The sequence below is a fragment of the Hesperophylax consimilis genome, chromosome 20 (assembly GCF_061612785.1).
Source record: "Hesperophylax consimilis isolate HC1 chromosome 20, BYU_Hcon_1.0, whole genome shotgun sequence".
Taxonomy (NCBI): domain Eukaryota; kingdom Metazoa; phylum Arthropoda; class Insecta; order Trichoptera; family Limnephilidae; genus Hesperophylax; species Hesperophylax consimilis.
Genome location: NC_142855.1, coordinates 18,116,901 through 18,129,447, shown reverse-complemented (window position 1 = coordinate 18,129,447; position 12,547 = coordinate 18,116,901).

Here is a 12,547-nt window from a genome sequence, read left to right as displayed (position 1 = left end):
AATATTCGTCTTACGTAACTTAATATTTCTTATTTTTAGAAAAAGTAGTTTTAGAGTAATTTTTTTTATTATTAATTATTGCATTAGGTAATTAGGTACATACGCGCTGTTTAAATTAAATCGTCACGATTTATCCTTATGTATTTTTTGCACTAATGATTGTATTAAATACACAAATTTATAATATATTATATCCAAAAACTATTGAAAAATTTTAATTATACCAAAAAAGAGGCTAATTTTATCACAAACGAGATTGTTAAGAGAGCTTTTGCACTAGTGACCAATTTCTTGTATAGATTTTTGCAAATTCTAACTTGTTATTTATCGCAAATATGTAAATAAAATAGAGTTCTGCTTACTCTGACATATTATGTAAATAGGTACGTTTTTCTATCGATTTCTATTGTATTTCTAATTTATTATAGCCAAGTACGTCTTGTATCATTTCTGAATAGCCATGTACATCTCTAACTTCCTTTTCTCCATCTCCTTCCTCTCCGCTCTCTTCAGCTTAACAACATACTCCGCTTGAGGATGTCATAGTCTAGCTGGCTCCAGAAGATCGAAAGCAGTTGGAATTCTGCAAATTCTGAATTTAATATTTTCCAATGTTCATTATGAGGTCACAAGCCAATAAAAATTATAGATGATTGCACGGGAATCTAGAAAAATGTATTTATGTTAGCTTAGGTTAGGTTAGCAAGTTCTCATTTTATTTATTTAGTGAAAATATATTATTCTCAGTGAGTTTTAAAAAAACTCATTTCGGGAAACACGGCATTAATTAACATAACAATGTAACACGGAAATCCTATCTTTCGACCCATTACCATCGTGGCACGACTCGCCCTTCTAACGTCAATGTTTTCGCACAATAAAAAAATTGCAAGTGCGCACCGCCGTGTTTGACGCAGCAATGACATAACTAACGACTAATGTCAAAAATTTCTCTGGCATATTGACCGTTATATTTTTAAAGACGCTGTCAGAAATTTTTTGCACATTTCCGCTTCGCAACAAGATCCAAACAAAACGGAATATTTCTGAACGTATCCGAAAACTAAAAACTGTTTTTAAAATGTGATGGAATACCCTTTCAAATTTTAATATCTATCTAAATGAATAAATATGTAGATGTTCGTTTGTTCAAAATCTTAAATCTCCAAAAGTTTTTTTTTATTTTAAACATCGCCATGTGTTGGAAGTAAAATCAACACGCCCTGTCGTTTCTCTACCTGCAGAGACAAACTGAGCCACAGCAATACGTGGCGGGGTATAGGAAATCAAACATAGTAAAAACTCACACGTTTTTTTGTCGTTTAGTATGAAAATAATTAATTAAAAAAAACACAAAATTTCACAATTTTTTCTCAAATTACGGTCGGAAACTTTTGTTTCTTGAAGGTATACATTTTAATTCTTCTAGATTTGAATATAAAGCGTGGTGTTTTCTCTTTCTAACACCGTTTAGTTCATATTTCTCACCACGGCAGTAAGACATATCTCCCTTTCAAACCATCGAATATTAGAGGGAGCGCGCTAATATTAAAATGGTGAAAATATCTAATAAAACACAACTCGTTTGAAATAGAGAAAAAATCTTTCGCCAAATGCTTAAGTTGCATTTAAAGATACACTGTGAATTTTTTCATGCCTATAACATATTAAATAACAGAACAAAACGTGGTTTTAATAATTTACGTAGCTTACTTTGCGATTTTTTTCTATCGAGTTTAATACGAATTTCATATAATCAACGTTTCGACATAACAAACGTATAGATATTACTTTTTTTTGTTTTTTAAACTTAAAGAGTTGACGAGAAACTTGTTAAAAATCGGTAGAAATTGGGTATGAGGGGACTTGTCTATTAAAAATTGTAGAATTTGTAATATTTTTGCAAGAATTTGTTTAACTGGTGTGGAAGCGCAATTAAATGACTTATCTTTTAAATTAAAATATAATAATTTAACCTTCTAAAGCTTAAATTAACACGCAATATAAATATATAATTTTTTATAAAAATTAATTATTATTTACGGTATGTACTTAGTATGATATATGTACCCAAATTATTGAGGCTAAAAACGCCTTACACATAGTTACCAAAATTATTATTACAAAAGTTATAAACTTTGTATTATGAACAATTTATTAAACAATATATATTATAGGTGAGTGGTATTCAATGCGATTTATTGTAGCCGTGTTTAGTGACTAGAATCAAACAGCCAGGTACTTCCCGACCGTTATCTTTCAAATCTCCGTCAGAAGAAAAATCGCAATTCGGAATTAAAACATTGCTCGAAATGGCTAATATTATAGTATTTTTATACTCTCAGTATCCCCCTGCTGTGAAAACATTCAGAATCTAAACGTATGTCTTTACTCGTGTTTAGTGACGAGATCTGAATAGCTAAGTACTCTTCTTTCCATCTCCTCTTTCTTCAACATCGAGAAGTTGGGACTCTTGTGCGTGACTCTTTTCCACAGCAATACATATGAATCAGACATATTTTTTATTAATAAAAACGATATCCTCCAATATTTCGCATTCAGCTTCTCCTATAATTATACAATATAAAAACTCCAAATTGATGTTACAAACTATGTATACAAAATTAATTTTGATGTATTAACATTGTAAACAAAGTTGATTTTGATGTATTAACATTGTAAACAAAGTTGATTTTGATGTATTTACACTGTAAACAAAGTTAATTTTGATGTTTTAACACTGTAAACAAAGTTAATTTTGATGTATTAACTTTGTAAACATGTTAATTTTGATGTTATAACGGTTCCATGATAACTCAACACAGTGACAATTCAACACACCTTTAAAAAGTGATATAAACTCATTAGAAACGATCAAAAAAAATAAAATTTAAACCTAACCTAACCTACTTAACCCAGTTAATAATTTTTTTGTTTCATCACTTTCCATGACTTTATATAACTTTTTAAAGATGTGATGAATTATCATTTTGATGATTTATCCAGTCACCGTATTAACACTGTAAACAAAGTTAATTTCTTAAATACATTAACTTTGTTAACAAAGTTAATTTCTTAAATACATTAACTTTGTTAACAAAGTTAATTTTGATGTATTAATACTGTAAACAAAGTTGATTTTGATGTATTTACACTGTAAACAAAGTTAATTTTGATGTATTAACACTGTAAACAAAGTTAATTTTGATGTATTAACTTTGTAAACATGTTAATTTTGATGTATTGGTGGTTCCATGATAACTCAACACAGTGACAATTCAACACACCTTTAAAAAGTGATATAAAGTCATCAGAAACAACGAAAAAAAATAAAATTTAAACCTAACCTAACCTACTTAACCCAGTTAATATAGTTTTTGTTTCATCACTTTCCATGACTTTATATAACTTTTTAAAGATGTTATGAATTATCATTTTGATGATTTATCCGGTCACCGTATTAACACTGTAAACGAAGTTAATTTCTTAAATACATTAACTTTGTTAACAAAGTTAATTTTGATGTATTAATACTGTAAACAAAGTTAATTTTGATGTATTAACGATGTAAACAAAGTTAATTGTGTGTTTTAACGTTGTGACCAAAATTAATTTTGATGTATTAACGATGTAAGCAAAGTTAATTTTGTGTTGAATTTAACATTGTGAACAAAGTTAATTTTGATGTATTAATGATGTAAACAAAGTTAATTTTGATGTATTAATGATGTAAACAAAGTTAATTTTGTGTATTAACACTGTGAACAAAGGTAACTAACGATGTAAACAAAGTTAATTTGTTGTATTAACTTTGTAAATAAAGTTAATTTTGATGTATAAATCACACATTTTAAACCAAAAAAAAACATTTTTTTAATTGACGAATAATAAAAAACAATGCGACTTTATTTTGACTTATTGCCACCTAATAAGTTAACTGTGTCGAGCTATAAAAATTAATTTATTTAACATTGCATTGTAGATAGAAAATTTAGAAGGACATACTAATATTTTTTAAACGAGTACTTAAAAAAATAAATGCTTTTAAAATATAGAAATTTTCTTAAAAAAATGTAGGTACTTAAATTACAAGTGTCACAACCAGAGTCGAACACAGTACTGACACAGATGCATTGTGTGCATACAGCATGATTCAAAAACATAATTTTTTTGACAAATTTCAAAAATAATAAAAAGAACACACTTCAAATTGTGTATATGGGTCATATATGTATACACTAGCCGCAGATATGTTCTTGGGAAGCATCACTGAGAAACATCCTTTTTTTTGCTTATACTTACTTATTTTCATTTGAATTTTCTCTTCTCTGAAGTCCAATAACAAGTTTTTAAGATGCTGTACGCCTGCAACGCATCTGTGAGAGTACCATATTCGTGTCAACTCTGGCTACGAAACCAAGCCTGTATTACAAAAAGACAGTCACTATTTTGGTATATATTGTACTTAAGGCGATGCACCACATTGTGTAACATTTGAAATCAGGTCGCTAACAATAACACTCCTTATGTAGATGGCGATAAGGTTTAAATTCCCACTTGACACCACCTGCCGGTTTTGATTTATGCAAGAAAAAACATTGCCAAATAGTTTGTTTAATTTTATTTTACAAAGTTTAGGCACAAATATCAAAATTTTTTACGATCATTTTTTAAAGAACTTAATTTGCCACATTATAAAATAATACCGCAATCGAAAAGGGGTTCAAAAGTAGGAGATTTTGATCTTTAAAGCATTTTTATAGGCAAAATACTTAATTTTATTCTGGGCTTAAAAAAAGACTTGCATCGCCTTAAACACTTACCAAAACCCTCCTAAATATTATTATTAAATGGTCTCAAACACTGAAGACGATAAGCCGATAGAATTGTACTGCGGGTGTGCGCGTTATTCCAAAATAAGTTCAATTTTTCCTTACTTCGGCCAATATTGATGAAAAGTATCGAAAAAATTCTCAAACAAAATCAATTTTATTAAACTGTCTAGGGTCTAGGAGTCTTAAAGGCTTACAATTCTAGGCATTATCTATCCAGTGGTTATCGATTACTAGAGATTATTGACACGGTAGTCTATAGACTTTTGATTTATGATCATTTCTGTATAATAAAATATGAAATATAATATATTATTCTGCAGTCAATTTGTGTTGAGAGAAATTATTATTATTTCTCAATTTTTTATCAGTATTTTTTTTATATTACCCTTTTTTATGTAAGTATATTTTTGTTGTATAAGTATTGACGTTTTTTTATTTATTTATTGTAATGCTGTTAAAACCTCTGATATAATCATCACGACTTTTTCAAGATGCCACACAGCGGAACAGATGTTCTAAGACAGCAACATGACGAGAGCAATAACCTCTAAAAATAACCATTTTGTATATATCTGTCTTCACAAATGTTGAGAATATTAACGCCTAAGGTATTTTGAGATTTAAATCGAAATTAAATATTGGATTCTTTCAGATTTTAGTATTACAAATTGACGTATGCAGTTTTTAATATTAAAATTTTTAATGCAAACAAGTTTTTAAAGTTGTTTTTGATGGTTTTTATCGTGTAATCGCTCCGCGTACTTCCTTGTAGCGTACTAACACACTCGAGTCCTCCAGTGACTCAGTTTGACGAGCAACGTGTCTCACAGGAGACACTGTAAGCAGACTTGATAGACTATATAACCTCTTAAACGCCGAGAGCGTATCCATATGGATACGCTACAAGGATACGCTATTTATTTATTCATTTTTGGGAATCAACAGTTTACATTCAGTTTGTACATAAGTATTATATAGTAAAATAAAACCAATTATGGATTTCCTCCTTGTGACTTTATCTCTACTGAGACAGCATAATATGGAATAAGTTATTTAAATAAATTATGCAAAACAAAAATTATATAAAACGAAAAATTTACAAAACAATACATTTATAGCCATGGAGAGCGATTGTAGATATAAATCAAATCAAAATATAGATATAAACAATAGAGACATAAACATTATTCACAAACCCATCGGAGAAATATTCTTTTATGGAACTCTTGTATTTGGTAAGTTCGCAATTGAAAATATCAACCTTGGATAATACGCTATTGTAATTATTGCATAGTCTGTTCAGGCAAGAATTCTGCCTAGAGTTCGTTTAACAATAACAATAGTCACTTTACTGGACCGTGATAATGTAAGTATTGCATTCGCAGTTTATGCTATTTATTAATTACTGCTGTACCCCGCCACGAGTTGCTGTGGCACAGTCTATCTGTGCAGATAGAGAAACAATAGAGCGTGTTGCTTTTACGTCCAACAGATGACACTGTTTTTCAAAAAAAGCATGTTTTACCTTTTTTTTCTGAGATTTAAGATTTTGAACAAACAAACATTTACTTTTTTATTAATATTTAGATAATAAAATTGATATCAAAAATAATAATTTCAGTTGTCTGTGAATGAACTCAAATTTGTTTTGAATTTGAGTGTCAATTTAAAAATTGCGATTGATTGTGCAAAAAATTCAGACAAGCGATAAAGTATGTACCTACCTATAATAGAAAATTATTTCAATTGCATTTTCAAAATTGGAACTGATTTGTCGAGAATTCTTATCATATTTTTGAATTATTATACTGGTTATCAAAGATACTAATTTCGGTTGTCCTGCGTAAAATCTGTTTCAATGAACTCAAATTTGCTTTGAATTTAAGTGTCAATTTCAAAATCGCAACTCATTGTGTGAAGAATTCCGACAAGTGATAAAGTAGGTACCTACCGACGTATAATATAAAATTATTTTAATTATGATTTTCAGAATCGGAACTGATTTGTCAAGAATTGAGACAATCCCATGATTTTTCACAGGTCTGCGCTATTAATCGAGTGGATAATAATCATTATATTATATATCAACGTGACAAAACATGACATCTTTATCATCAGAGATTTTAACAGCAAAAGCCGGATTCTGTAAGGGACAATTTTGTAATGAATATTCCACAATAAATCGCTGTTACGATAATTCAGATATGAAATGTTGCTCTAATATGACTAGATCTGGTAACCAGGTTTGTCAGATGGCTTCAAAATTCTCCAACAACAATGGGATTGCAATAAAAACATTGGTTTTAGCCAGCGAGATTATGCTTTTACAAAAATAAAAATTACAATTTTTTTTAAATACGATTTTACGATTGTGTGTATTGGTGCTTATGGGAGCGTTACCCATAGTGATGTCCTTGTAAAAATTTACTGGGAAACTATTCTCTTGCTTAAGCTGACTTATTGTAAGCAAAATGGTAACTTTTTGACATTTAACCAAATGCTGAGGGATTGAAAATCTCTAAATAGTATAAAATAAAGTCGCTATCCGCGTCTGTCTGTTTGTGCGCTTAGTTCTTCTAAACTACGCAATGGATTTTCACTATCATTTAGACAATTTCTTCCGGAAGGTTTATTTATACAACACATGCATATTAAAATTATAGGAAGTAGAGTAAAGTCGAGAAACGTCGGGTACACATCAGCTAGTAATACAGGGTTTTCCAAAAAGAGGTGTTATTTTGATATTCAAAGAAACTTTTCCCGTAAAAGATCAATGGTTTCGTTGCTTGTGTGGCACGTAGCGCCGTCTTGTTGAAAGTAAACGTTGTCCAGATCAATACCATCCAATTCCGGCCATAAAAAATCATTAATCATCTCTCGATAGCGCAATCCATTCACCGTAACTGTTGCTCCAGCCTCATTTTCGAAAAAGTAAGGTCCAATGACTCCGCCGGACCATAAACCGCACCAAACAGTCACACGTTGAGGATAGAGAGGCTTTTCAACAATAACTCTTGTGTTTTTTGAGCCCCAGATGCGACAATTTTGCTTGTTGACGAAGCCACCGAGGTGGAAATGGGCCTCATCACTCAAGATGATTTGCATTTGATTCACTCAAGTGAATTTTAATAATTTCAATGCGTTGTTGAAGCGTGTATCGTTCCATTTTTATTAATGGCGTAGTTTCTACTTGTCAAATGTCAAAAAGTGACAGCTTCAAAAGTAACATCTACCGAAATAGCGGGCTATTCAAAATAACACCTCTTATTGGAAAACCCGTCTATAAAAATTCAGTCTGCGTTTGTTTGTGCCCGCAAAGCTATAAAGGAAGTTGAGCGATATCGCTGAAAATTTCAAAGTTTATCGTTATCAGTGTCAGGTTTTTTAACAGTAACATTGTAGTATACAGTAGTGAATGGTGGAATAAGTCGGAGGCGCCCGAGAAAGAAGCATTGCGGGGATCCACTATTTGTTAATAATTCAAAAAGACGCTAAAGTCTTCGAATGACAACGGTGACATCAAACGTCACAGGAGTTCAAATAACCTAGAACCATAGAATAAAGAATGTTATGAATGCATCTTTGGTAATCCAAAAGTCTGTCCGTTATTCGCTGAAAACTCAAATACAGAACTGTGTTTCATAATCGATATATTTTCAATAATTCAAATCAATTGGGATGGCGATATATACCATGTCAGGCAAGTTTAAGAGAGACAGAGTGCGTGCTAAATAGGCTAGAACCAAAAGAAACTAAGTCCGTGGCGACATTGATTTTAGCAAGAAGTTTAGTCTTTTAATATATCCCTAATGCCTGGAGACGGTGGGGCTATTTCATCCCCTTTCTGGGAATGTCGTGGTTGAAGGGAGTGGCGAGGAGAAGAGAAAGATCAGGAAGCACCCAGGTATCCAGATCTGATCACCAAACACGATTTAATCCATTTAACCTTTCCCTTACTGTGATAAAAAAAATCCACGCGTTCCGGTGCTGTTTAGTCAATACACATCTCAAAATAAGCGATTTAATATCGGAAAAATATGAATATTCATAGCTAATCGCTTATGTTTATTATATTTTATATCAAAAGTGTTAATAATTGTAATTTAGTTGATGAAAACATGAAAAAACCATCGGCAGATGTTAAAAAAACGTGCAAGGGGTCCACATCTAACGACGGTCCACGACCGACTGGCTGGCGGCTGGCACACACACAGCTATGCGGTCGTAGGTATCGATGGTCTAAATAAAAATACAACTGCGGACGTGTGGATTTCTCATGTTCCCGCATAGCGAACTAAAGCGGGACATCAATAGCGTGTCATTTCCTCACACACTCTTCGCGTAGCAGTGTCACACAGTTGATTGTATTGGTGTATTTGTTTCCGATTTTTAACAAAAATCTCTGATTTTTAATTGAATTTGAAAACTATGTAAAATATTATTTTTTAATTCAGTGCATAAATGTATAACGGAAGAATACCTAAAATCTGAACCCAGAATTTATTATATTTATAGAGTTATTAAAGTTATTAGAAGCAATGTGTATTAAATATACACCACAGATAAGGAAAGGTTAATACAAAGTTTTAAATTATTTTAATTTTAAATTATCAATTAAGTTGGATTATGGCATGTCCAATTTGCTATATGTTGTGAGGATGAAAGGAGGAAGAGCAGGAAGTACCCGGCTGTTCAGATCTGGTCACCAAACACAACTAAAGCCATTTCAAGCGACGTTTCGTACTGATCCATTACAGAATTGTCTTATACGTATGTATATTTTATTTCGGTTTCTGTATATATACATTTTGAAGTTGAGATGTTTAGATAATTGATTATACAGACTTGTTATACAGGCCTTACAAAGGGCATTGCAAGTAATGTTACTAATAAACGTTTTGTTTAATGTTTCTCATTCAAATATATAGGAGAAATAATGTAATGTTCCCAAACGTCCCAATGTTACAATAAACATTTATTTAAATATACTTTTGATTGTTTTATTTTGTACTTTGTCCTGTCCTTCAATTGTTATTATTTTTAGTCATGGTGTTTGAAAGAGAGAGTACGGAAACAAAATACAATATAGTTTTGAATGATGAATCTTGTTAACTTTATTAAATGAGGTCTCCCCAGACCTAGCACACTAAAAGGAGAATTAATTTGTGAGGTGAGTTCTTTAGTTACAACTAAAAACTTTTGTTTCTCCAAGAACGGAATCAATTGATCGCGTCTTAGATTAATTAATTAAGTCTATTGATTTTTTTTTTTTAATTGCTGGCAACCCGGGCGTTTATTGTAATAACATGATCAATATTACAAATATGAAAGTAAACCGCCTCACTAGAAGATTTCTATTCTGAGGCGGGTACATATATTTGCTTACACATACACATACATTTATACAAATATATAATATATACATGGAGCATTCCATATATAGTTACATACATAATATAGTTACATAAAAACAGGAATTTCGTAGGAAATTTAAATTTACAAAATGGTAGCGTCTAAATCTTGTAATAATAACATATCAAAAAATATATTAGTGATTTCTAAACGAAAATCTGAAACAGAAAAATCAGAAAAGGAAACGGTCACATCTGGGACTCGAACCCAGGAAAAATGAAGACAATGTTAGTAGTTCTTATTCGAAGTATGATACAGTTAAAAGTGACCGAGGGGAATAGGGTCCCATTAGCTCAGTTGGTAGAGCACTGTCCCGGAAAGACAAGGGTCCTGGGTTCGAGTCCCAGATGTGACCGTATCCTTTTCTGATTTTTCTATTTCAGATTTTCGTTTAGAAATCACTAATATTGTCTTCAATATTAAAATAGGTATTACAATTTGAGGTTTTATTCAATAAAGTTATTCCGAAAAAAAAATAGTTTAAACAACAGGTATTGATAAACTAGGCATGCGTAAAACATAAGCAGTTTTAATAAGAAAGAGTAAATCACTATAAATTTAAATAACACAAGTATGTAAATAAGGAATGAGAATTAGACTAAGAAGGGATTTGCTAGAAACTTTCTGATGCATGCCCTTTTTTTGTGTAGTAACCATGTGTTGAAATGTTTTAAGTAAACTCTTTGGGTGTTTATGAGTGTTGCAGAAAGTGGTTTCTTTTAGGAAGGTGTTGAAGATGTAAGGTGCTAGGGAGGATTCGTGCTTTTTGGCAAAGGTTGAATTAATTTTTGGCACTTGAAGTTGATTCTGTGATTTTGCCCTTGTGTTATGTGGGTGAGTTACGTGGCATGGTGAGGATTTTATGCAGTTTATTTGAATGATATTTTTAATGAATAGTTTCCTAATATCTAGTATATATATTATTTGTAATTAGGAGATTGTGTATACGATTTCTTTCAATTCTAACAGCTTAATTAGTTCACCTCCTGTGGTAGTGGTACTTACCTCCATGACATGACGAGCGGCGACCATCGTCTATGGCTTTATATAAGATCATTCTGGTAAAGTACTCCTGGAGAAGAAGTCTGAATACACTGGCTGTGATTATACAAAAGGTCTACTATAAGACTTTTGATGGCTTAAAACACAGTTTATTGTTTAGGTTACACAGATCACAAATAGCAAAATATTCACAGTATACAATTTACACGATGAATTAACATTTATCGACTAGGCAAGGATTTATATAGGATCCTTGCGGGATAATAATTACTACGGGACTACTTTATTTCCCCCCACATGTGGCAATACTAACGCGAATTAATCCGCCGCTATACGCAAGCGAACATGAGAAGAGAAATCTCCATTCCTGTTTCAACGTTCGATCCAACTCTTTCTGCCACCGTCACCGCGTTCTGTAAAATTGTAATATTCGTCCTCACAAATAAACAAAATTAACTGTGCAGTCACTCGTTTCAATCTCCCATCTCCTGAACACAATTTACGGTTCGGGCAGCCGCCGTAAATTACAAATAAGTATAGCTCTCATACACAACACACGCTGCCACAGAAACAACAAAATAGAATCAACTGTTCAGGACTAGCCTAGGTTTGCTTGGGGCCGATTACTGTCTCTCAAGGGCTGTACAGGTAGCCAAGAAGAGGAGCGCACCTTTAGCGAGTCTAGTAGTCAAGTCGGTTGCTTAGCTGGTAGTAGATAGCTTGTCCTCAGGGGGCCGAGTAGCCAGCTAAGAGAGGGTACTAGCCAAGGCGAGCAAACAGAAGAACTATGTCGTATAAGGGTGAGTTGTTGCTTTTAAGGGCTTCATCCTGTGTCAGCAGCGTAAGGGATGGTCGGCCGCGTGGGGGGGATGCGTAGAAAGCGTTCTGTGCATCTCGTCGCCTGCGTGACAGGGACAATACCATATGAGGAGAGAGAGATGGTGTATTGGCAGTAATATACCTTGCGCTACTTATTTCCTGCAGCCCAAATGAAAGCACTCTCCATTCATTAAAAAGCCAGTTATTTTGATAACGAACGACATTATCTAAAAAGTCGTACGTATTGAAAGCTTGTTCGATGACGCTGGAATTGCGTCACCTTAATTTGGGGCAGAAAAGGGCGTTATCCTTTCTCTGTTCCAGGAGACTTGTAATTTAAAAAGGAGATTGCGCTACCCCAACCAACACACAAAGTAATCACCAGATTTCTGCACTTACTAGGTCGATGATTCTTTAGTTTGATGTCCAGCGTGGCCTGCACTTGGGAAGAACATTCGATTAATCACAAGTCACCTTTT